The sequence below is a fragment of the Perca fluviatilis genome, chromosome 5, assembly GCF_010015445.1.
Source record: "Perca fluviatilis chromosome 5, GENO_Pfluv_1.0, whole genome shotgun sequence".
NCBI lineage: Eukaryota > Metazoa > Chordata > Actinopteri > Perciformes > Percidae > Perca > Perca fluviatilis.
Genome location: NC_053116.1, coordinates 31,640,771 through 31,664,588, shown reverse-complemented (window position 1 = coordinate 31,664,588; position 23,818 = coordinate 31,640,771). Strand labels below are relative to the sequence as shown.

The 23,818-nt window shown below is 42.5% G+C and overlaps 1 protein-coding gene and 1 non-coding gene across 2 annotated transcripts in view; both read right to left on the bottom strand.

Moving 5' to 3' along the window:
- The window catches only part of LOC120559298 (plexin-A1-like), a 296,826-nt gene extending 279,692 nt beyond the window's left edge, over positions 1 to 17,134 (bottom strand). The window contains 1 exon segment of the mRNA XM_039800924.1: positions 16,906 to 17,134. The gene's annotated coding sequence lies outside the window, so the exon portion shown is untranslated.
- A 1,489-nt stretch (positions 17,135 to 18,623) lies between these two features.
- Positions 18,624 to 18,695, bottom strand: trnaa-ugc. The gene has a single exon. It is a non-coding gene; the product is annotated as a tRNA-Ala (tRNA).
- Between the last annotated feature and the right edge of the window lie 5,123 nt (positions 18,696 to 23,818).

Here is a 23,818-nt window from a genome sequence, read left to right as displayed (position 1 = left end):
GAAAGCATGAGTGCAAAAAAATCCTAAGAAGGAAAAACCACAAAAAAAAAAAAAAAAAAAAAAAACCCCCCCCACACAAAACGAGGGAGAAACACAAGGGAAAACCCCCCACCCCCCCAAAAAAAAACAAAAAAAAAAAAAAAGGAAAAAACCCCCCCCACCAAAAAAAAAAAAAAAAAAAAAAAAAACCCCCCCACCCCAAACGTTTTATTTTTGAAGCTCTACAGTAACTGGATGACACAGAGGCTACCACTGGTTTCTTTTGTTTATAGTAATCATAACAAAGTATCACAGCTAAATTGATAATTGTATATAAAATGAAACCTTGTAGCGAGCCGCAAGACAGCCTAAGACATGGGAAAATAACTTTCTTTTGTCAACAAGAAAACAAATTCTGCATCTGGAATAACAATCTTTGTGTTCCAGTCGGTGTCAGTGGGGCTGAACTTGTTCCAACACTAAAGAGTAGATATCCAAGTCTTGAATTTATGACAAGAGGGTCTATTTTCTCATGTAACATAACTTAACTTAACTTTCACAATGCCAGTGTATGAAGTTCTGAGCTTTGCACTGTATTCCTGCAGTACGTTACAACCAAAGTAGCCAGTTAAGTCACTCTTAGACAGCACCAGCGAGCAGTAATTCCTCACTCTGTCTGTCTGGCCAGCTCTCCCACATGCACACAAACACAAACACCCTCTACTCTGAATTTCTCTCCATGCAACACTTTTTCCCCCCGATTCTGAGCATCAGCATGCAGCGAAAAACCCATCAGTAATCCCCTGTTGCTCAGCTCTAGAACTGCCTGGCTGCCCCATGGTAGTTATAGGTCACACACACACACACACACGCACGCACACACGCGCACACACACGCACACACACACGTCTTCAAAGACAAGTACATGCACACACATCCACAAGCATGAGAATGTGGTTCCTGTAGGTCATGCTGGTTGTGCGTCTTTCTCTTCACACACACACCCCCCCCCCCCCCCCACCCACACACACACACACACACACACACACACACACACACACACACACACACACACACACACACACACACACACACACACACACACACACACACACACACACACACACACACACACACACACACACACACACACACACACACACACACACACACACACACACAGCAGCAGCCCAAGTGGGTGACAGAGAAATGCCAGTCTTTATCGCGCCCTGCAGTTTAACCCCTTCTAATCCCTTCAGAGTGGCGGAGCTTTATGGTCAATTCACACTCTTTCATGCTTTATATTCTCTCTCAGTCTCTGTAGCCTCAAGAGGAGTAATCCCCACAGCAGCTGTGGCAAAACATCAGACACACGTGTGGAATAGACTCATCATACCCAGTGACATAAATATAACAAAGACAAGACCACATTGATACTTAGTCAGACAATACTGGGTGGCTAACGTAAGATGACTTCTGAATAGACAGTGGAGTGATTGACTTGTGTTCCAAATCATACTACAGATTCTTTTTATTTTAAGATTATGGGAAGATATTTCAACTTCTTAAGCAAAAAGACATGATACACGGTTAATGTTAGTAAACATTTTGTTTTGTTTGTAAATTAAAGTTTAATACGGTTTAGTTGCAATGACATTTACTGTAAAAAAAATAAATACATATTATTTCCATTATCGATTGATCTGCAGATTATTTCCTCCATTTATGAATTAATTATTTGGTCTGTAAAATGCGAAAGGAACCCGTGAGAAGCAATTTTCCAGAGCCCAAAGTGACATTTTCTTCTTAAAACATTTGTTTTAAGAAGTGACATTTTCTTCTTAAAACATTTAGGCCACCTTAATAACGCTGCAGCCACATCAAGTAGATGTGTTAAAAGCATTCAGCCGCTCTGCTCCCCGTCTCTGGAATTCATTACCACCCCAACTCAGAAACATCGATTCATTCCCCCATTTCAAAACACATCTGTTTAAAACTGCCTATTCCACTTGATGTCAATTGCTCTGCCTCTTTCTGTTGTTTCTATTGTTGTTTTTTATTTTTATTTTTAGCTGCTCTTAAATGTCTTATGTATCCCTGTACAGTGTCCTTGAATGCCGAGAAAGGCGCCTTTAAATAAAATGTATTATTATTGTTATTATTATTATTATTATTATTATTATTATGATCCTTACCTAGCTACTGCACATTTGCGACTGCCAACAAAGATGTTACAGCAGTGAGATGTCTCACTCTGTAGCTAAAACAGAGACCTGAACACACAGGGTGAAAAGAGGAGCTGCAGCAATGTGCAGTACAACAAAAACATGGTGTCTTTTGAAAAGTAAACCATGTAAACCTATTCTGGCACAACCTCAAAATACAATTATGAACCTGAAAATGAGCATAATATGGGCGCTTTAAGATGGTGAAACATGATGCAGGTGTTTTAAGGTAGTAAACATGACCGGTAGCAACCAGTAAAACAATGTGAGAATCAACCGTGAGCTGCCAAGATGTTTCAGTGTGATTATGTTTTGTAATGTGATCATAGGTGAACTGAAAGCTATAGTGCGCAGTTTCGGTCACCCCCATGAGGAATTCTAAGTAATGACAACAACCTGTAGACGCGTCCACATGATACAAGCCTTCCGTGATCGCGCACGCTTCCCCACCCCTCTTACACGCAGTTGCTAGTAGCCAAGGAGGACACGGAGGATTAAAAAAACATGATGGACTCTTCAGAAGAGGTAATTATCTTCACTCGAGCTTCTATGTGGGAAAGTCACCGGACAACACAATCTCCTGAACATGGCCATACTGAGAAATACAGAGAGAGTTGTGTGGAGCTGATAGTCTTAATTAGCTTTGTAGCAACTCATTTTGGCAATGGCTTGAATGTAACGGACGTTCAATAATATCAAAAAGTTATACACTAAAGCTTTAAGGCAGATTGAGCACAGAGTCAGACAATCATCTCTTTTATACCCAAGTGTTAACTTATCACAATTTACTGTGGTAACATACAGATGGGTGTATTCCGCTGATTAAATAAGGCAAAAGTGTAGCATTTTTGTGAAAAAACACAACTTTAACAAATGTGCCATGGATACCATGGTATCATACACCTAATTTGTACTTGCTCTTTCTCCTACCACCACCTATACCATGAAACAAACTTTACATTATTTGGTTTGTTATAGTGCTGAAACAATTATTTAGTTAATCGATTAGTCAACTGGCAGAATTATCAACAATTTTAATAATCAATCGCTGGTTTCAGCTTCTCTCAAATATGAGGATTGTAGTGTTGTATATGATTATACACTGTATATCATTATACATATATATTTTATCATGTTTTGACGACCAAATATATTTGGAGGTTTGGGCTGTTGGCCAATCAAAAACTAAAAATGTCAACTTGGGTTGTGATGGGCATTTTTCATACATTTTCCCAATTATACTAAATGATTAATCAATTATTAAGACACTATAATTAAGAAATTATTTAAAATTTAGAAAAGAATTAATAGTTGCAGGAATAGCTTATTAATTCAATTGTTGTGATTGGTTTTATGTAAGAGAGACAAGAATCCAAGGTAATTGTGACTAAACGTGTGTATAAGAAAGGACTCCTTATTGAACACATTGTATCATGTCAAACACACACAGGTGCAGGTACGCATGAACTGACTTCATAATAAAGCTGTACAGAAGGTGCAGGTATGCATGAACTGACTTTATAATACAGCTCTACATAAGAAGAAAAATGGAGTTGAATTCCCCCAGGAGCAAACAGGGAAGCCAGTCAACTACATCAGCACACAGTGGGAAAATGAAATGTTGTGTTCAACAGCCACATAACAGTTTCCTTGGTTTCACAAGAGGAAAGAATTTGAAACAGTGTGTGGAGAGGCGAAGCATCTCACTCACACACACACACACACACACACACACACACACACACACACACACACACACACACACACACACACACACACACACACACACACACACACACACACACACACACACACACACACACACACACACACAACACACACACACACACACACACACAAATGCTGAAAAACAAACCCCATAGCTACACACAAAAAGACGCTGACTTAAACACACACATAATATTTCACACAACCAATTTCACAAAACCACATACATAAACACTCAAACCCTCCCACCGCACACACACAGGCACATGCTGCTACGAACACAAACGTGCACCCGCACACACACACACACAGCGCGAAAAAGTGTATGCAGTGAATGGCTCCGTTTCTCTCATTAGGGAGAAGGAGCTGCCTGCAGCAAAGCCTCCTCTAGTCAGTCTGCTGAGATCTCTAAAACCAACAGCACTAGTCAGATAGAGAGGATTGGGGGGGTGGGGGGGGACAGAACAGATACAGAGACTGAATGGATGAGAACGTGGACTCATAAGGAGTATACAAAGGATGGTAGGAGCACAGTAGATGCAGAGTTTCTTCAAATTGATTGGTTTGACTTTCATCTGTATCACACACCAGACACACAGAACAGCCAACAGTAGCCACGACACAGTATCTGGGGTAGAATTGATGCTTTTCTGGAGCATTAATGTATGTTGATGTGGCATGTGTCACCTGCAATTAAAAAGAAATCTAGCCATTTATTTAAACTGGCCGGTTCTACAGGATCATCTCAACATATTTCTTGACAAAATCAAGGCTGAGAAAAGTCAAAGTGTGACCAGTTTCACAAGCTTACAATGACAATGTTAACAGTAGAGATGCACCGATAGACCGGCCGGTGACCGGAACTGACAACATAAGTTATACGAGTTACAGTTCTCAAGGACGCACGCACACACGGACACGACAGCACAGTCTCTTTTTCCTTTCTCTCAACGTTTTATCGCCGTGTGTCGCGTGTACCCGCTCGCGGTGTGAAGCGCGTGTCCGCGCTATTCTCGCACATGTAGAGAACCTCGTGAATTAACCTGCAACACGTCAGCTGTTTGGAAATTCTTCAGCTTGTGTGCAGAAGATAACAAGTTTGCAATATGCAACACCTGCAAGGAAAAAGTAGGGCATGGAGGGACGACACCAAAAACCCAAATCACATTTTTTTTGTTGGATATTGGATATGAAAAGAAGGAAATGGTTCTAACGTTGCACTTTAGATGTGTGTGAATTTCCCACATCAGGAGTAATTTATATAGTTCTATTTTATAGTGATCCATTATCTGTTCAAAAAATTTTCTAGGTTCTGTGCAAAATGTTCTATTAAAGAAAAGATAGAAAATAAATATTTGTGTGCGTTGTAAAGTGGTTAGAAAATTAGTTAGAATTAAATAAAGTTAGAATTGGCCTAGAAAGTTGTAATCGGTGAATCTCTAGTTAACAGGCTGATGTTTAGCAGGTTTAATGTTTACCATGTTCACCAGCTTGGTTGAGCATGTTAGCATGTAGTCTCGCATTGCCAGACCTTCCTCCACAGCGCTGCGAAGGAGGGTCGGGCTAGTCCACACCGCATTCCGGGATGGGAGAAAAACGTGCTCTGGTTTATTGGCATTTCTTTAAACCAATCACAATCGTCTTGGGCGGCGCCAGATGAAATAACGGTGTCTCTGCAAAATAGCCTCGGGAAGGAACTTTGGTTTGGGTGGAACATGTGCTCGTTCAAAAGTAGTTTTAGTCGTGCAACAGAAAACTCAGATTGGACAGACAGTCTATCTAGCTGTCAGGATTTACCCTGCAGAGATCTGAGGAGGCAGTTAACCATAGTCCTCAGAAATCCACCGAAGTTTAGAATGCCAACACAAAGGAAGCGGAAGGTTAGGGACAACCAGCCGAAAATGAGGGACATCCGGAGAATCTTCCGGCGCCACCGGAGCAATCCCCTAAATGAATCGACGTCAATATAGACTAGTTAGCATGCTAACATTTGCACTAAACAGAAAGCAGAGCTGAGCTGATGGGGAAGTCATTAGTTCGGCAGGTTACTTGCCATAAATCCAAGCGTTGGATAACTTTGAATGTCGACCTGATGATTGCGCTGGAGAAAAACTCAGGTGGTTACCAAAGTCAATTGGATTCATCCTGTGGCAAACGTGAACGTCCGTACAACATTTCATGGCAACCCATCCAAACGTTGCTGAGATCAGGAACGTTCAGTCAGGATCAAAGTGGTGGACCGACAGACCGACCAACATAGTTAGACAAACCGCTAACGTGGCTAAAAAGCTGCAGTCAGTCAAAACCAAAGACCGATACCTAGACCGGTCTGATTGAAAACACTTAGAGACAAATCCAAGACGATGCATAAAACATCTTGCGACCGGACGGGAGTACTGCACTGCCGGCAAAAGCTGTCCAACAACGTATAAAAAGTGAAATCCTTTATATACACAACAATGTTATTGCATGGGTTTACAAGTCAGATGCAAGAAATTGCAGCTTGTTTACTTCCCTCTGCATGTATTTTGAAGCCGGACGTTGCCAATGTCTAGGCTTATACTGTAGAAAATAATGGGCGTGGGTGTTTTGATGCCAACATACACCACAGTGTCTGTTGACCTTAATTGTGTGAAATCAGATCAAATGTCAGCTGTACTCATAACTCTGGCCTGGCTGAATGGAATACTGGACAAAGGCAACTGTTATTACATAGTGAAAGACATGAAAAAGACCTTAAATAACTACAACTTCTAAATAATATTTGAATTGAATTTGAAAATCCTGAAGGACAAGGACAAATTGAAAGCGAGGCAGAGAGAGAATAAAGAGGCGAGGAGAGGAAAACACAAAATGATAGCACACAATACTGTAGCTGTGGAGAAAGAGAGAGAAATAGAGATAGGTATAAAAACAGGAAATAATAGACAGCCCCATTAGGAAGAGGTTACTGAGTAAATTCATCTCACTAGAAAAAAAAGTGCTCCTGTTGTTGTGCCACTGCTGCTTCCACAAAACTCAACACTTTCTCTCCAATTTTGGTCCATTTGCAACCCCCTGCGTCTGTTAAAAGCTAAATTGCCTGTCTGCGCTGCCTTAAAATGGTTTCCCATGCATCACCACCTTATGAAGGTAGCGATCCGCGGGGCAATTTTAACGGCCAAGGAGATGCCTGAGCGCCGCCAGCTTTCAAATAGTAAACCTCACGGTGCCTCAAATAGATTTCAACAGGTTTTCGACCCCGTGGTTCACTTTGTTGTGGGGGATTGAGAAGCATTTACTATCAACACTACACCGTTTCTCGGTCTTATCAGCCACATCCTTCTTTCAGAAGACAGAACACAGGGGAATTGAAAGCTGGCAGAACTGCATACGAAGTCAAAAGGAAGAACAGAGGTAGGTGGGCAGAACCTCGCTCTAGGAGGCTTGAACTAAGCGGAGAGAGTTCATTTCTCAACAACAACAACAACAAGTTCATATCTCACAACAAAGAAAAAGCCGCTGCCTTCAAGCAGGAGTCCGACTCCTTTGCACTGTACCTCTCCTTTCTCCGACAGTTCGGGGGCAAAAAGAATGTCACACACCTGAGATGTTGGACCTCTCCGCACCAGAAGCCTGATTCCCCAGAGAGACATTGGTGGAGCAGTCGCGCAGTTTGGTGCAAAGTCAATTAAACAATCAATCAAAGCGATCAAATATTCATGTGCTTACGGAGACTGTGTAAGGATGCAAAAAAAAAAACACCTGCGGCTGAGGTGTCCTTGAGCAAAAACGCTGAACCTGGAAGCTACGCTTCTCGTGATGGGAGCCGAGAGACACTGATCCTATTTCTCAAACACACACACACAAAACCTCACAGACACCCCTCCCTCACACATACAGGTTTGTGTTTGACTAAGCACTCAGCAAAATGAGATGAGCCTGTGTGTGTGTGTGTGTGTGTGTGTGTGTGTGTGTGTGTGTGTGTGTGTGTGTGTGTGTGTGTGTGTGTGTGTGTGTGTGTGTGTGTGTGTGTGTGTGTGTGTGTGTGTGTGTGTTGATTGGGGGAGTGTCATTGTATTCACCGACTCAGCACATTTTTGCCCTGACTGTCATTCCTGTCAGTTCCCCGCAGTTCCCTCCCTCTCTCACAGCAGGCCAAGTGGGACCATCCTCCCAAAATGCTTAAAACACACGATCAACGGCGCTGTCAGTTTACCTCATACATTTCTTCAGCTGGCAAATTGTTTCGGTTGGCAGCTTGATGAAACACTCATACAGATGCCGTTTTTTTGTTTGTAATTGTCTGTCTCTTTCCTTTTTTTTGGTTGAAATTGATGGATATGAATATTGTCTGGACTCCCGGTGAGCTTTGTTTGGCACCACAGTGTGGGGAATGACTGAACTCTGGATTGTTATGTTTTTCCCAGCGGGTGAAATCAAACAGTCGAGTAAGCCCTAGCTTGGCATTGCACTGAAAGTGAAGTTACACTCTCCAGGATACTAAAAACACTATATTGTTTATACTGCAATAATAAAAAATATTAAGCATTTTGTTTCTTTGAAAATGTCTCTCAAACAATAGGTCTTTTGACCAATATTGAATAAAAAAAAACATGAGATTTGAATAGTAGACCAACTATTTGCTAAATGTATTGTATGATACAAGGTTACAATACGTAACCACGAGAGATGTCCTGAGCCAATCCTAAGGAGTCTGTACTCAGCCAAAATCATTTGTGAGGGGAGTAGTCTCGCATTGCCAGACCTTCCACCACGGCGCTGCGGAGGAGGGTCTGGCTAGTCCACACAGCATTCCGGGATGGGAGGAAAACGTGCGCTTGTTTATTGGCATTTCTTTAAACCAACCACAATTGGGTGGCGCCGGAGGGAGCAACGGTGTGTCTGCAAAACAGCCTCGGGGAGGAACTTGTTTTGGTGAAACGTGTGTACGTTCAAAGGTTGTTTTAGTCGTGCAACAGAAAACTCAGATTGGACACATAGTCTAGCTAGCTGTCTGGATTTACCCTGCAGAGATCTGAGGAGGCCGTTAGTCCTCATAAATCTACCGGAGTTTAAAATGCCAACACAAAGAAAGCGGAAGGGGACGGACATCCGGCCGAAATGAGGGACATCTGGCGGAATTTTCCGGCGGCACCTGAACCATCCAGGAAGTGCAGTGTCGTCGATAGACTACGAGGGAAGAAACCCCACCCTCTTCCTCTAGCATCCACCTGTAGGCTCTGAGGAAGTTACCATGGTCACTCCCCGCTGCACCGAGCTGGGTGCTTCTCTGCGGGGAGTGAAAATCGCTGTACATATTCCACACGTAATCTATTTCATGTGAGTCAGCTAACTGAAATATCTTTATTGTTGTTGTTTTTTCAAACTAATCTGAGCCAAACAATTCCATTGTAGTTCCACAAGTCTGATTGTGTGCCATGTTGTCCACATTGGAGATGTCCTAATTGAGAACACCTTACGGTGCTATAGTCAAAGACCTGCTGTACTAGGGTAACACAACAAGATACTAACCATGGAAGATCAACAGCAGACTGATAAACATTGTAAAGGGTCTGGGCCTTGTCATCAAAACCAGCAACGTCCGTTTCATCAAGTGAGTCACCCAAGTCACTCTGTCTCTATGTCTCCTTTCGCCTCTTTTGTTTTACCAACTTCCCTTTCTCGAGCTCCTCTCAATCTTAAATCACTTCCAGAAAGACCAGAATTTGAATTGCACAACCTTAGCCTCAGTCCCTCTGTGTATATCCATCCCCTCCCCCTTCTCAGAGTCCTCTCATCTGAGTCACAGTGTCAGGAATACCGCCTCTCTCTTTGCCTCGCTACTTCCAGCTCCCTTTTCTCCCTCTCTCATTTTCTTCCATCTCTCACTTTTTAAATCCTCGCCTCAGTTGTTTTCTGCATGAGCTTATTCTCTTGATGTTCTGTTGCCTTCATGTATTTCTCTCCCTTTCCTTACACCCCTCTCAATAGAGGATAGAGTGAATGTATCACTAAGCAAGGTTCCCAAGTTTTACTAGCGTTTGCTAGATTGGATTACATGGTGGGTTAAAATATTAAATGCATTTTGTTCATCTTCAGCGGCATGATGTATGGCTAACATTAGAGGATACCAAAAAACAAAAACCTTGCCCAATAGTTTGCGAAAGACCCTTCATTGTCTTGTGGATTTTTCCTGATCCTATTGGTTTTACTTTACATTTTACTATTTGCAACTCTACAGTTAAAGATTGCCCAAAAGTGGGAGGGAAATGTAACATCCATCATTACCTTTTGACCTTCTCACCCTTCCAACATTCCAATTTCTTGAGCCTCTTTCGTTCCATCTATTCTCCGCCCTCCTTCAGTAAGCCTTACCAGCAAGCCCAGATAGCAGAGCATACTCCATATTACCACTTTCACCCACCTCTCGCCTCCACAGGCCTCAGTTATCCCTCCTCTCTCCACTTTGTTGCGCAAAAATCCTCCAATCTTTCTTTTTTCGCCCCCACTCTCTCTCTCTCTCTCTTCAAGGTGTCCAGGTCAAGTACGACATTTTTATAGTTGTGCATCTTAAACAGGCTGCGACGCAAAAGTGGTTTCCATCCCGACCACCCAGATTCTCTCTTTTTGCTCAAATTTCTGTTGTTAGCCACAGAAAGTGGTCAATTCAAACTACTTCATGAACACCATTGAGTAAGGAAGCCGGACTCTTCGGTGTTAGATCTTCGACTTCTCTTGTTCCTTCGGTGTCATTTGGTGCAAAGCAACAGCCATCAGCTTGCTTGTTAAAGAGAAGCCTGCAGTGTGCAGTTTGTGTAAATTCTGACTTCCAAACATGCAAATAGTTTCTCTAGGGTTTGTTTTCTCCGGAAATTGAAAGCCAGACTGTCATGGCGGCCGTTCAGAATACGATCTCATATTGTACTAAAATAGTTCACTGAAACGTGTTTCTGAAAACATTTTAAGCGACAAATAGGCCATGCAGTTGCTGAATATGTCTTCATTTCAGCTCAACACAAGGTCAGTTTAAAAGATTTTCAGCAGATTTTGAGAGTCTCTCTCTCTCTCTCTCTCTCTCTCTCTCTCTCTCTCTCTCTCTCATCATGGTACAAGGCACCCTTCCTGGTGCTATGAGGCCAAATGTAAGAGTCGTCAACAGAGATTAACAGCTGGCATTGTTCTTTAAACATAGAGGGTGTGATGCCTAGTAGTCCTTGCTGTATCGCCTTATCCTTCCCCCTGTCCACCTTTGCATTTCCCTCCTGCTCTGCTCCTCCCCATGGCCCGGGGGAAAGTCGAACCACCACTACAGATAACGGAAGACAGATCTTCTGCATCTGAAAGCCATGTACGGAAAAAACAAGAACCGAGCTCTCTAACTTTGACCTTGGCCCAGCACTAAATATATACAAGGAGGGAAGGAGGGTGAAGGGGGGGATGTCCGAGTGTGTGCGTCTGAGAAATATGGGAACGTCAGACTAAGAAGCACAGGAAACACAAGTTCAGTAATGCAGGTTTGTTTGGCCACACAAACACACACACACACACACACACACACACAGATTATTTTGCAGCCTCAACTGTTCAGACAGCACAGAACATAAGGCAGAAATTGGCCATTTGGGACAACAAACAAAAGCTGCAGCAGCAGAAGAAAATGGGTTGCTGAAATTCTTTTAATTGCTGACAAAACAACAGAATTATCCTTGCTCACACTAGGATGGGAAATAACTGCCCCACACACCCAGAAGCCGTTGGTCTCGCTTGAAAATACCGAACGCGGATGCTTACGACAATTAAAAAGCTCCTCGCAAGTCCTATTTTGAATTGGGAAAGAGAGTGTTTGCAATCACGCTACCTCCGTCTGGCGGTAACCTGTCACATCTGTGCGAGGTTGGAGCGTCTCTTCCCCTTACAAGAGGAACTATTTCAATCTGCCTGCCCTGTTTGATCTGCCTTGGCCTTTTACTGCATCAAAAAGGTGCCGGGAACTTAAAAGCTCCATCGCTTCATCTCTCTCTCTCTCTCTCTCTCCACCTCTCTCTCTCTCTTTTGCTCTCATCCTCTTTTTCTCAACCCTTTTCCTCGGTCTATTCTGTTCAGACATAAACTGGGAGTTGTAAACACTTCGTCACTGGCTCATTGGAAAAAGAGGCAAAAAAATACACTGCTGTAGTATCACCAATACTCATGTTGGAGTCAATATAACAAAAGAAAAAGGAAAAAAAAAGGCTGTTAAATGCAGACCACGTGAGGTGAAGCAGCTCCATATCAATTAGTTACATTATTCCTCTAATTTGAAATGCTTCTCCATCACGTCCACTTTCCGTCCTGTCAGGGTTCATCTTAGGGCTGTGCAATTAATTGAATTTCGATTTCAATTTCGGCTCCCAACGATCACCAAAATAGTATAATCGAGAAAAAACGATTATTTTGCCATGTTCTGTTTTGCAAGAACACTCTTATTTTGTCTTGTGTTCTGAATGACACGCGCATGCGCACATCCGCCCCTCCCGAAGCCAGTCAGGGAGGCAAGTCGTATGCATATAATCCGCTGGAATTTAAAAACTCAGCGCGAGTAAAGATGGCAGCAGCGTTTGGTGAGCAAAAAAAGGCAAAACCAACTCAGTTGTCTGGGAACAGCTAACGTTAGCTAACCCTGCGGCCCCTCTGCTGTAGTAGACGTTGTATTCCCCCGACACGCTGTATTCACTTACTGTTTAAAACTTTTTCCAGCTTAGTGGGGGTGCATAGGCATACTGCTCAAAACAACATGAAAAAACATAGTAATGTTCCCTCAGCATTTAGTTTTGTTGTTAAACTGTATGTAAATGAGCAGGGACGTTAAATCACCTGTTTCACGTTACGTTACTCTACGGTACCGTCTATGTGCTGGATTTTTCCTAAGGTTAGCTAGCAAATAAGCCCATTGACGGCGACATTATTGTTGATATTTTGGCACAATGTTTAGTAATGACAGTAGTAGTGGTCATAGTGAGTGAACATGTGATGTGAGATGCACATTGTGTTATGTCTGTGGAACTGTTCATTAGCTGTGTAACGTTATGTGTGATATCTGTAAAGCTGAACCGACTCTCAGTAGTAAAACAGATTTTATTCTGATCCAAAGACTCTTTCTGTGAGATAAAGGACACTAACAGATTATACCCTGGACACTATCCATTATATCCAAATGTTAATGAGTAGTCGTGTTAAATAATCGTGATTTCAATATTGACCAAAATAATCGTGATTATTATTTTTTCCATAATCGAGCAGCCCTAGTTCATCTCATTCACAAATTCTTACTTCATCCAATCATCTTTCTGCCCGCGTTTCTTCAGCCAATTGGCTGCTGGATGCTACTTTTTAAATATCATTGTGACATTCAGACGTCCATCATCACCACTATCTTCAGATCAGGCAGACGCACCTACTGGCTTTCCTCCACCGCCAGCATCTATACTTGGAGGGAGAGCTATCCTATCGCTTATCTTCCTGAGCCTATATTTAACAATGATTTCATTTTTAAACAAACTGTTGCTTTTCTAATAAATATTGATAGCATTTTAAGATGATCTCTCCTTTTTGAAATGACTGACAGAGACTGATATAGCCAGCACAGGGAGAGAAAAGACTATCAACACATCATGCCTTTTGGCAATAATCGAGTATGTAACCTTGTAGGAAGGTTTCACTGATACACCTTCATATAACATCTGTCATATTTTCAACGGAGGAAGTCTCTCACTCTGTTATTTGATCTTCATGCTGCTCTGAGCTAATCAGATAAATTGCCTTTCCAAAAGCAGTTACAACAACTGGTGTATGTGGGATTCAAACTGGTATTTCGCCATGTAATATCAGCTTACTTGGCAGTCTATAGTCATCAGCGGCTCAAAAGGCGAGAGCGTGGTTCCAACGCTGCTGGGTCGGTGCTTCAGCTCCCGCTTGGGCCGCCCATACAGCATTTAAATGTAGACTCTAAAGGCATTATGAATAAAATAAAATAAACTCAGCAAAAATGTATTCTGTCCATCCTATGGACATTTTAGAATGGCACACCCTTCCTCTGGGTGTGGAATGAGTTAAAACCGCTTTCTCACTCTGGTTTATTGTCATGCTATTGCCATCTCTCCTGCTCGGTTTATTTATGACAGGCACTTAAGGTATGAAGCGGCTCGGCGAAGACCGACCGCAGGGTGCATCGCCGATCTGTAGATCTCCGCTCAGCCGGGGTCTAAGCCACTGAGGGTTGAGAGCACTGACACAACACCCAGCTGAACCCACAGCCACTCACACTCCCTTTGGTGGTTGGTGTGCCACCCCCCCAAGCACAATGGCTTTCCCCCCTTAGGTGAGCCCACGAAGCCCGTTCTCATTTATAATGTGGCTCATAAAGCTCAATGTCAAGAAAGCTCCAGAAGGATGAGACTTCAGTCAACAGTAAACAAAGTCACATCCATGAACACAGAATGAAGCTGTTCACCTAAATAGCCCCTTATAAAAAAACATATTATATACCTCAATTAATCTTAAAAGGAAACTACAGTTTCAATAATGACTGCAAAGCTTTGGAATATTATGGATATATAACTGATTAAATCCCAGAGAAATCACATCAAATTGCCATAAAATGTCAATGTACCTACTGTAGCTACAGGCACTGTACGGTATGATACCACTAGGGCTGGACAATATATCGATATTATATTGATATCGTGATATGAGACTAGATATCGTCTTAGATTTTGGATATCGTAATATCGTGATATGACATAAGTGTTGTCTTTTCCTGGTTTTAAAGGCTGCATTACAGTAAAGTGATGGACTTTTCTGAACTTACCACACTGTTCTAGCTCTATTATTTGCCTTTTCCCCACTTAGACATTATATCCACATTACAGATGAATATTCATCTAAAATCTAAGTGTGAAGATATTTTGTTAAAGCACCAATTGTTAACCCTACAATATCGCCGCAATATCGATATCATGATATCTGATTTTCCCCCTATCGCCCAGCCCTAGACACCACATCCATTATCATTAATGAGTACCACAAACACACATATCACTTCTTACATATAACAAACATAAGTGTAGTCTTGGCCATTAGAGATTTTTTATTTATTTTTTTAAAACAGCAAGAAAGTCTGATATGGTTACTTTAAATATGCGATTGAACACCACAGTCACTAGTATCATCTTAGAACTTCCTTCACATGTTGCTGAAGACTGGTTCCAGTGGCCCACAGAATGCATAGAAAGGTGGATGCATAGAGAGCGTGAAGAAAGGATGATCTCCTCCGAGAACAAATTAATAATAAAAGACTCCCAAGAATAAACTAGGTAATTAGGTTACAGGCAGCTCAGAGCACATGCAGCACCGCTGTCGTCTGAGTCGGATTCTGACTCATTTCGGGCTCAAACCTCTAAATACACTGGGATCGCGGGTGTAACGGGAACTAATATGTTCCACAGTCATTATGTCACGATAACCATGCATGCAGTCACATTAAATGTCACGCCTCAGCCCCAAAGTGGAGGTGATGTTCAGGGTTTCAGCCTTATCAACGCGTCCCAGCACAGGCACATCATGACACACACACACACACAAACTTGAGAGAGGGGGAGAAGTCTTTCTTCTGTAAACATCTCTTTGCATCTCCTCCATAGCTCTCTCTCCCTCAAACACACACACACACACACCCTGGAGAAAGATATGAAGGGACAGAAAAGAAGATGAGGAGATTCAGAAAACGCAAAGACTTTCTCTCACACACACACACACACACACACACACACACACACACACACACGCACCCTTAAGAGATTTTATTCTATGTGCTTTGGCAGCCAAACCGGTGGCTTGGCGCCCGTAGTCTCTCTAAACCAGCCCGTCTGCCTCACCTACGCATTTCAAGTCAAAAATTCATAAGGTGACACAAAACTGTCAGAGCATGTTGATGCGACTCCAAAATGATGAAGCTGTGTGTGTGTGTGTGTGTGTGTGTGTGTGTGTGTGTGTGTTAATGTGTGGGTGGGTGAGGGGCACACACACACACACACACACACACACACAGGTCAAACAATATACACACACACACACACACACACACACACACACACACACACACACACACACACACACACACACACACATTTACATTTTGCATCTAAAGAAGCGCAAATTGGCACACAGCTGCATGCGCACACACACACACTCCCGCACACACACGCGCGCGCGGTCTCACTGCACAAGACTCCATACGTGCACTGATATATGCGCACATGCAGCACACAGTGAACGCAAAGATTGTTTTCAAGTTCAATTCGTGTGTCTTACGCGCGCGCAATGATGCTCATATTCATACTGGGTTCAATCCCATTTTTTTAAGCAAAGAATCATCACAATAAACCACAACAGCTCCAAATCCAAAACTGGCACCACTTTACCATCGCGACAACATTCCGATCTGACATGTACCATACATTTGAGCTCAGGCATGTGGGAGATAAAACACCCCCGTGGAGCTCATACACTAGCAGCCTGTTCATACTGCACTCTGCATGCAAAATCCGCAGTTCCTTGCCGGTGAAGTAAGACAATCCTTCACCTTTAACAACTTGACCGATTCCAAGAAGAAGAAAGAAAACGTTCAGTCATTTCGGAGATGGTTCATCCGCAACCTCCTAGTGAGTCAGGCTGCTTTTCCCCGGGTGCGCAAAACAAGCCATGCGATGTTTTGAAGCGCAACAAAATTAATCTAGAAAAGATGGATTTCTCCCGCAGCCAAGATGCTCCATGTGTGCTCATGACGTTAGAGATCGGCGGAGGGTATACAGGAAGGCAAGGAGAGGGAAGGGGTAGAGTTGGAGAAGGAGAGGAATGTCATCAACATTTCGGATGTAGGGGGGAAAAAAAACATAAAGCTCCAAGACGAGAAGAGAGATGATTAACAACCACAAAAAAGTTTGGCTGTACTTACTGATCAAACCGCCCTTCGCGTTCGTCCTGCTTGGCATGTTTTTTAGGATGTCAGAGTTGCAGCAGAAGACATTTCCATTCCCGGCGGGCTTGTCAGACAGCAGCAGCAGCAGCAGCAGCAGCAGCAGCAGCAGCACCGGTTCCGAAGCTCAGCTTTGCAGTTCCGTGCGCACAGGAGAGCAGCGCTCAGCATGAATGAGAGGAGAGCTGCGGTTAGACTCCGGCATCCCCTGGTAGAGGGGAAAAAAAAAAAAAAAAAAAAAAAAAAGAGAGAGAGAGAGAGAGAGAGAGAGAATTAGAGAGTTAGTGACGTGAGTGCGCCCCCTGGCTGCGTAAGTGCGTAACAGCGGATCACCAGACGCACCGCTCCAGGGTGCGCATAGGTGGCAGCATCGGACCCGATACAGGCTGCGGTACCGTGTCTTCTCATGCTCCCTGTAGTGTTGAGGCTCGTAAATGACATGATAAAGGTTGTTTTACTGGAATCATTCCTCTGATAAAAGGCTGCTTCTATTCAGCTTGATTGATTGCTGTCATCTTAATTACTCGGCATGCTGTCTCACCGCTTTTGTGTGTGTGTGTGTGTGTGTGTGTGTGTGTGTGTGTGTGTGTGTGTGTGTGTGTGTGTGTGTGTGTGTGTGTGTGTGTGCGTGTGCGTGCGTGTCCTTTCATGTTTGTTTCATGTCAGCGATTGCTTGTGTGTATATATCGGTGTTCCTGCAGTGTGACTTCATGTCTTTACTTCAGTTTGCTGTGAGCATTTATGTGTGCATCTATTCAATAACGTTCACTGCTTAAAAGGTCAGCTCCCTTGAAACTTGACAAATCATCTCTACCGGCAGTGGTTGGCCTTGTCTGGAACTTAACCAAAGACCACAGGCTGCCTGGGCTAATTTAGAGTCAGCTCTCCACTACGAAACAGCCATTGCCGTTCCTATTAAAACTTTTTTAGTGCTACCAACCCATACTGGGAAATAAGACAATCCAGTCAATTTTGTGTGGGCCGCCTAGATCAACCCACGCCATGGCTTGAGAACTACCTTTGCAAAAGTGCGCCATATTTTTCTTGCAAGCCAATCCGAGCATACTGGGCTTTCCAGGAGGGGAAAAATAACATTAAAGCATGTAAATACAGTGGCTTGCATAACTTTACACACCCATGCTAAAGTTTACTAAAAAGAGGAATAAAAAAAAAAAATACATCTTTTGGAAATTGATCTTAATGCCTTAATTAAAAAAAAAATGAGGAAAAATCCAACCTTTAAAAGGACACCACTTTTCTTTGTGAATGAATAATGTATCGTAAATAAATAAATGTTCTTTCTTAAAATACAGGGGGCATAAGTAAGTACACCCCTATGTTAAATTCCCATAGAGGCAGACAGATTTTTATTTTTAAAGGCCAGTTATGTCATGGATCCAGGATAGGCCTACTATGCATCCTGATAAAGTTACTTTGGCCTTTGGAATTAAAATAGCCCCAAATCATCACATACCCTAGAAACCCAAAGTACGAATGAAACTGAAAAAAATGAGCATGATGTGTACGTCTTTTAATAATTTCACTGCCTCATTTAAGAATTATCCAATTGTTGTGCTACTTGTGACTTCCCTCAATCAGTGTGACTGTTTAATAGGTGACATTGTAAGGGACTGCGAGGGAAGATAGATAGGTTGACTTTATTATTCCCGAAGTGCTAAATTACTGAAAAGTTCAACTGGAGATGCCGGGGATTGAACCCGGGGCCTCATACATGCAAAGCATGCGCTCTACCACTGAGCTACATCCCCTTCCACAAAGCTTACTAAACAGAGTTGAGTGAACATATAAAGGCTGCTCAGAATATTTTTGACATGGGTAACACTAAACTTCAAATAGAAACTAATGTAGCCTAACTGCCAGCAATACTGAATGTATGAGTATGATGTAGCTAGGCTATTCGCTGTGTCAGTTGTGAGTTTTCCGTACATTAACGTTAAGTTACACGCCCAGCACCGAAAAGCTGCTAGCAATTAGCAACATAGTGGAGCATTTAGTTGCTAGGTGGAAAATATTCTCAGGAGTTGGTGGAGAGCAAAGCAGAGCAAAAGGAGAGTGAATATTATAATAATATAATCGGCAAGTGGCCATACACAAGACTCCTATGAATGCTTAAGTTGCTCCGGATGTGTAAGTAGGCATCTGTTTGCTAACGTTAACACATTAGCTAGCTAGCCCCACACACACACACACACACACACACACACACACACACACACACACACACACACACACACACACACACACACACACACACACACACACACACACACACACACACACACACACACACACACACACACACACACACACACACACACACACACACACACACACACACACACACACACACACACACACACACACACACACACACACACACACACTTAACTTCATTAAAGACTTCTTACAGATTTCCCTGGCCCTTAGTAGCCAGAAATCATACTGATTTTGCATGTTTTTTGTTTTTGTTTTACTAGGCCTAAATTACAAATCACATAGCCTAGAGACCTTACATTATTAAAGACTTATCGAAAAAATAAGTAATAAAAAAATACCTTTGTAGGAAGATTTAGGATACCACAATCCAGGTAGCCGTGATAATGCGGCTGCAAGAAGAGGCTGTTAAGACGCATTCAAGGAAACTCCGTCATCTGAGACTTGGATGGATAACATTCTCAGATGTTTTTTGGCAGCTAAAATGCCTCTTTTTTTTCTTTTTTTAAAAAGGATGACATTTTAACATGTCACAGTAGGAAAAGCACAGGTGCAAATAATCAACTACATGATGGCCGAATTCCATTTAGCTGATTTGGTTCCAGGGTCCTGATATTGTGCATGCTGGCTCACTGTTGCACTGTCATGGTTTAGTGTGATGAGATTGAACATAGCCATTGTTTTTTTAAAGATAATTTTTATTTATTTTTTTGGGGGGGGGGCATTTTAGGCCTTTAATTCCACAGAACAGATGAAGACATGAAAGGGGAAAGAGAAGAGGAATGACATGCAGCAAAGGGCCACACGTCAGAGTCAAACCTGCGGCCACTGCGTCGAGGAGTAAACCTCTATATATGTGCGCCTGCTCTACCAACTGAGCTAACCGGGCCACAGAACATAGCCATTGTTAATGCTATAAGTAACACCTATGCTTTTCCTACTATGACGAGTTAAAGTATTTGTTGTGAAAAAGGCCTATTGTCAGATGCCAGACCATCCCTAATTGCATCATTGAAGAATTTTTTGAAAATATGTCCCTTGCCTGCAAATGTGATAATGTTAATAATGAAACTTTAACACCATATAAACACAATTATCCCATCATGACTTCCCCTGTAACCCATGGATGTATTAAGAGAACGGCCGTAACCCTATAAGTACGAAGAGGGAATTTGGGAGAGAAGAGGAAGGTGAATTTGTATCACATGGGTGGATGCATTGTTGGTGTTTGTTTAAGCTCCGTCTTTTTCGTTCATCTGCAAGAATAGAAATGTAGTTTTTCTTCATCCTGGTTTCCTGCTATGACCTTTGAAGTCCCCTTGCACATATTAAATGTTGATATTCCTGCTCATATTAGTGATGACTAGGGAGTTTTCATATAGGGCGATGGGGTGTCAGGTTCCTCCTCTCCACACTGAGGCAGAGGATGTGGTTAACCAGATGATACTCTGCTGCTCAGATTACTGTACGTGTGCATGCCTATGTGCATGTGTGTTTGTGCGTGTGCGTGTGTGTTTGTGTGTTCATTCATTCATTATGTACCTTTACCTGTGAAAAATCTGTAACTGTCCTTGAAAAACAGGGTATTATGAAGTTGTACCAATAAATGGAAAAACAGTTCTTACTTTTTTTTTTTATATTTCAGAGGTGTGCATGTGTGCATAACACTCTTCTCTTGGTAGATCTGCAGAGACATTAACATATATATTTACATGAAATTTATTTAATTCCAGCCTAATCTCGCATTGCCAGACCTTCCTCCACAGCGCTGCGGAGGAGGGTCTGGTGAGTCCACACAGCAATCCGGAATGGGAGAAAAAGGTGCTCTGGTTTATTGGCATTTCGTTAAACCAATCAGAACATATATACGTTCAAAGGTCGTCGTTGTCTTGCAACAAAAAACTCTAGCTGTCTGGATTTGCAGAGAAATCTGAGGAGCAGTTAACCATAGTCCTCATTAATCCAGTTTAAAATGACAACACAAAGAAAGCGGAAGGTAAAAGACATCCGGTGGAATTTCCATCGTGGATATAGACTAAATCCAGCCCAATGCTGACTAAACTGTACTATTACTTTATCTCATATTTATTTCCATCACTTCCTGTGCATCAAATGATTCTTCCAGGAAGAGACAAAGACCAGACATTCTGTGTTTGGACTTTGAAACCTATAGTGTGTGGTTTCTGTCGAATTCTAAGTAATGACAACAACACAACAATCTAACATGACGCAAGCCTTCGGTGATCGCGCTGATTTGCGCACAACCCCCACCCCTCCTCCATGCAGTTGTTAGTAGCGTTTATGCCGTCAAATCAAGTAGGACACATGGACTCTTTGGAAGAGGTAATTATCTTGTAATTGTTATTTCCTCTTTGTCTCCAAAGCTGACCGTTGCGGTTTTCCCTTTCTCAGCTGTGACGTGAAACACATTACTCGAGCTGCTGCCCGCGAAAGTCGACAGACTACACCATTTTGTAAACCTAGCCTTACTGAGAAATACAGAGAGAGTTTTGTGGAGCTGATAGGCTTACAGTAAGGCCTCCTGCACACTGGCGGCGTGGCGTGAGTGTGTCAGCTGTGTGGCGTGTCAGTTTTTATTTCGGCTCCCATGTTAACAGGTTAGAGCTTGCACACTGCCTGCGTGACACGCACGTCTCAGGCGCGGCTCGAGCCGCGCCAAAAACGCGTGCATGCTAGAAATAGGACAGACACCTATTTTTCACGCGACACGCAGGCATGTTGGAAGCGTTTCCAGGCAAAATAGAATAGGAAAAGATGTTTATATGTCATTTTGACACTAATACATTTAATAATTGACATTTTTGATGTTTGAAAGTCTATGTTTTGACATAAATGCAGATATAAATGTAATAAAAAAAAAAAAAAAAAAAATCGATTTTCAAATATTGCACCTGTCAATACAGAACGAAATATTCTGTAGCCTATTTTGCCGTCAATACTGCAGACGTTGTCTTTGCTGTAATCAAATCAGTTTCATTTTATCAATGGGAAACAACAGATGTGTACAGACATGGATAGCAGCAGCAGCAGCGCCGCATCAGACACGTTTCTGGTGTGCAAAGACGTAGAAAAATCCACGCAGCCGCCACGCAACTGACACGCAACAGAAACGCCACGCTCACACCACGCAACCAGTGTGCAGGAGCCCTAAGTAGCTTTGTATCAACTTATTTGGCAATGGCATGTACTATGTAACGACGTTCATTATTATTAAATAGTTGCGTACCATAGTTTTAAATTATAAAGCTTTCATAAGCTGATAGAGAGATGACTAATTACATCAACTGACAATAGAAAGTAGCAAAACAGACATTTCTACATACATTTTTTGACTTTTTAAAGTGCAAATTCTGAAGCTAGCAAAAGGGTTCTGCTTCCGACGTGGATGTGGGTGTGCGTGGCCTGCCAGCATGTAGCTGAGCATGGTGTGAATGAAAATGTGTCTGATCAGCTTCGCAATCTCTCTCTGTCCCTCAGTTACTGGTGTGCTTGTATCTCCCTCCATCTCTGCCACCTTCCAACAGAGCCTTGATCAGCAACGTCCATTTCATCCAATATCAACGGCAGCTGATGCCAAATCATAATTAAAATCTCCACAGAGAGCCGCCTGAAAAAGAAGCTTATTAGGCATTTAAAAAAACAAAACAGTTTTTGTCCCTTTTTATTCTTGCTTTTAGACACAAATCAAATAAACTCTAACGTTTGTGCTTAAGATCCGAGGTATTCACGCGCGTTTGTCGAGATCAGGCAAATTTCCTTTTGCTTTTTTTATTTCTTTTTTTCTGTTTTTTTTCACCTATACACAATTCTTTCTGTTATTTTTCAATCTTGATCAGTGACAAAATCCGAGCGATCCTTGTGATGTTAGACTCCCTTCTAAGAGCAAATGTAGCAGCAATTGCAGAGAGAAAGAGAAGAGGAGTAGATGGGAAAAGAGACATGTCAGCAGGAGGGTAAGAAGAGATGGAGAATGAGAAAAAGAAAAAAAGAAAGGGATGGAGAGAGAGAGAGTGGGTGGATGGTGAGGGACTCTCAGTACAGCAGCTCAAAGGATGATCAGGCTTCTTTGCACTTGTTTTGTCTCTGCTTGATCTCACACACACACACACACACACACACACACACACACACACACACACACACACACACACACACACACACACACACACACACACACACACACACACACACACACACACACACACACACACACACACACACACACACACACACACACACACACACACACACACACACACACACACACACACACACACACACACACACACACACACACACACACACACACACACACACACACACACACACACACACACACACACCTTTAGAGCTTCCTCTTTTTGTCTCTTCTGGATGCGTCTGTAATTACAGCTCGGCCAGTGATGAACAGCAGGGGAGGCTGCTAATGCTATTGTACAAGTGTAAGCTAAAGAGTGCAAATGAATAACAGCCAGAAAGAGAGCAAGGTGACTAGCTTTTGTTCATATTGTTTACAAGGCTGCCGAGAAACCGAGCCGGACTAAAGATGCTGTTAGCATTACAGCTTCAGTTTGCTCAGTTCATTGTTTCCTCTTCACTCTAATCCCATATACTGTATGTTCCGCAGTGCAGTGCT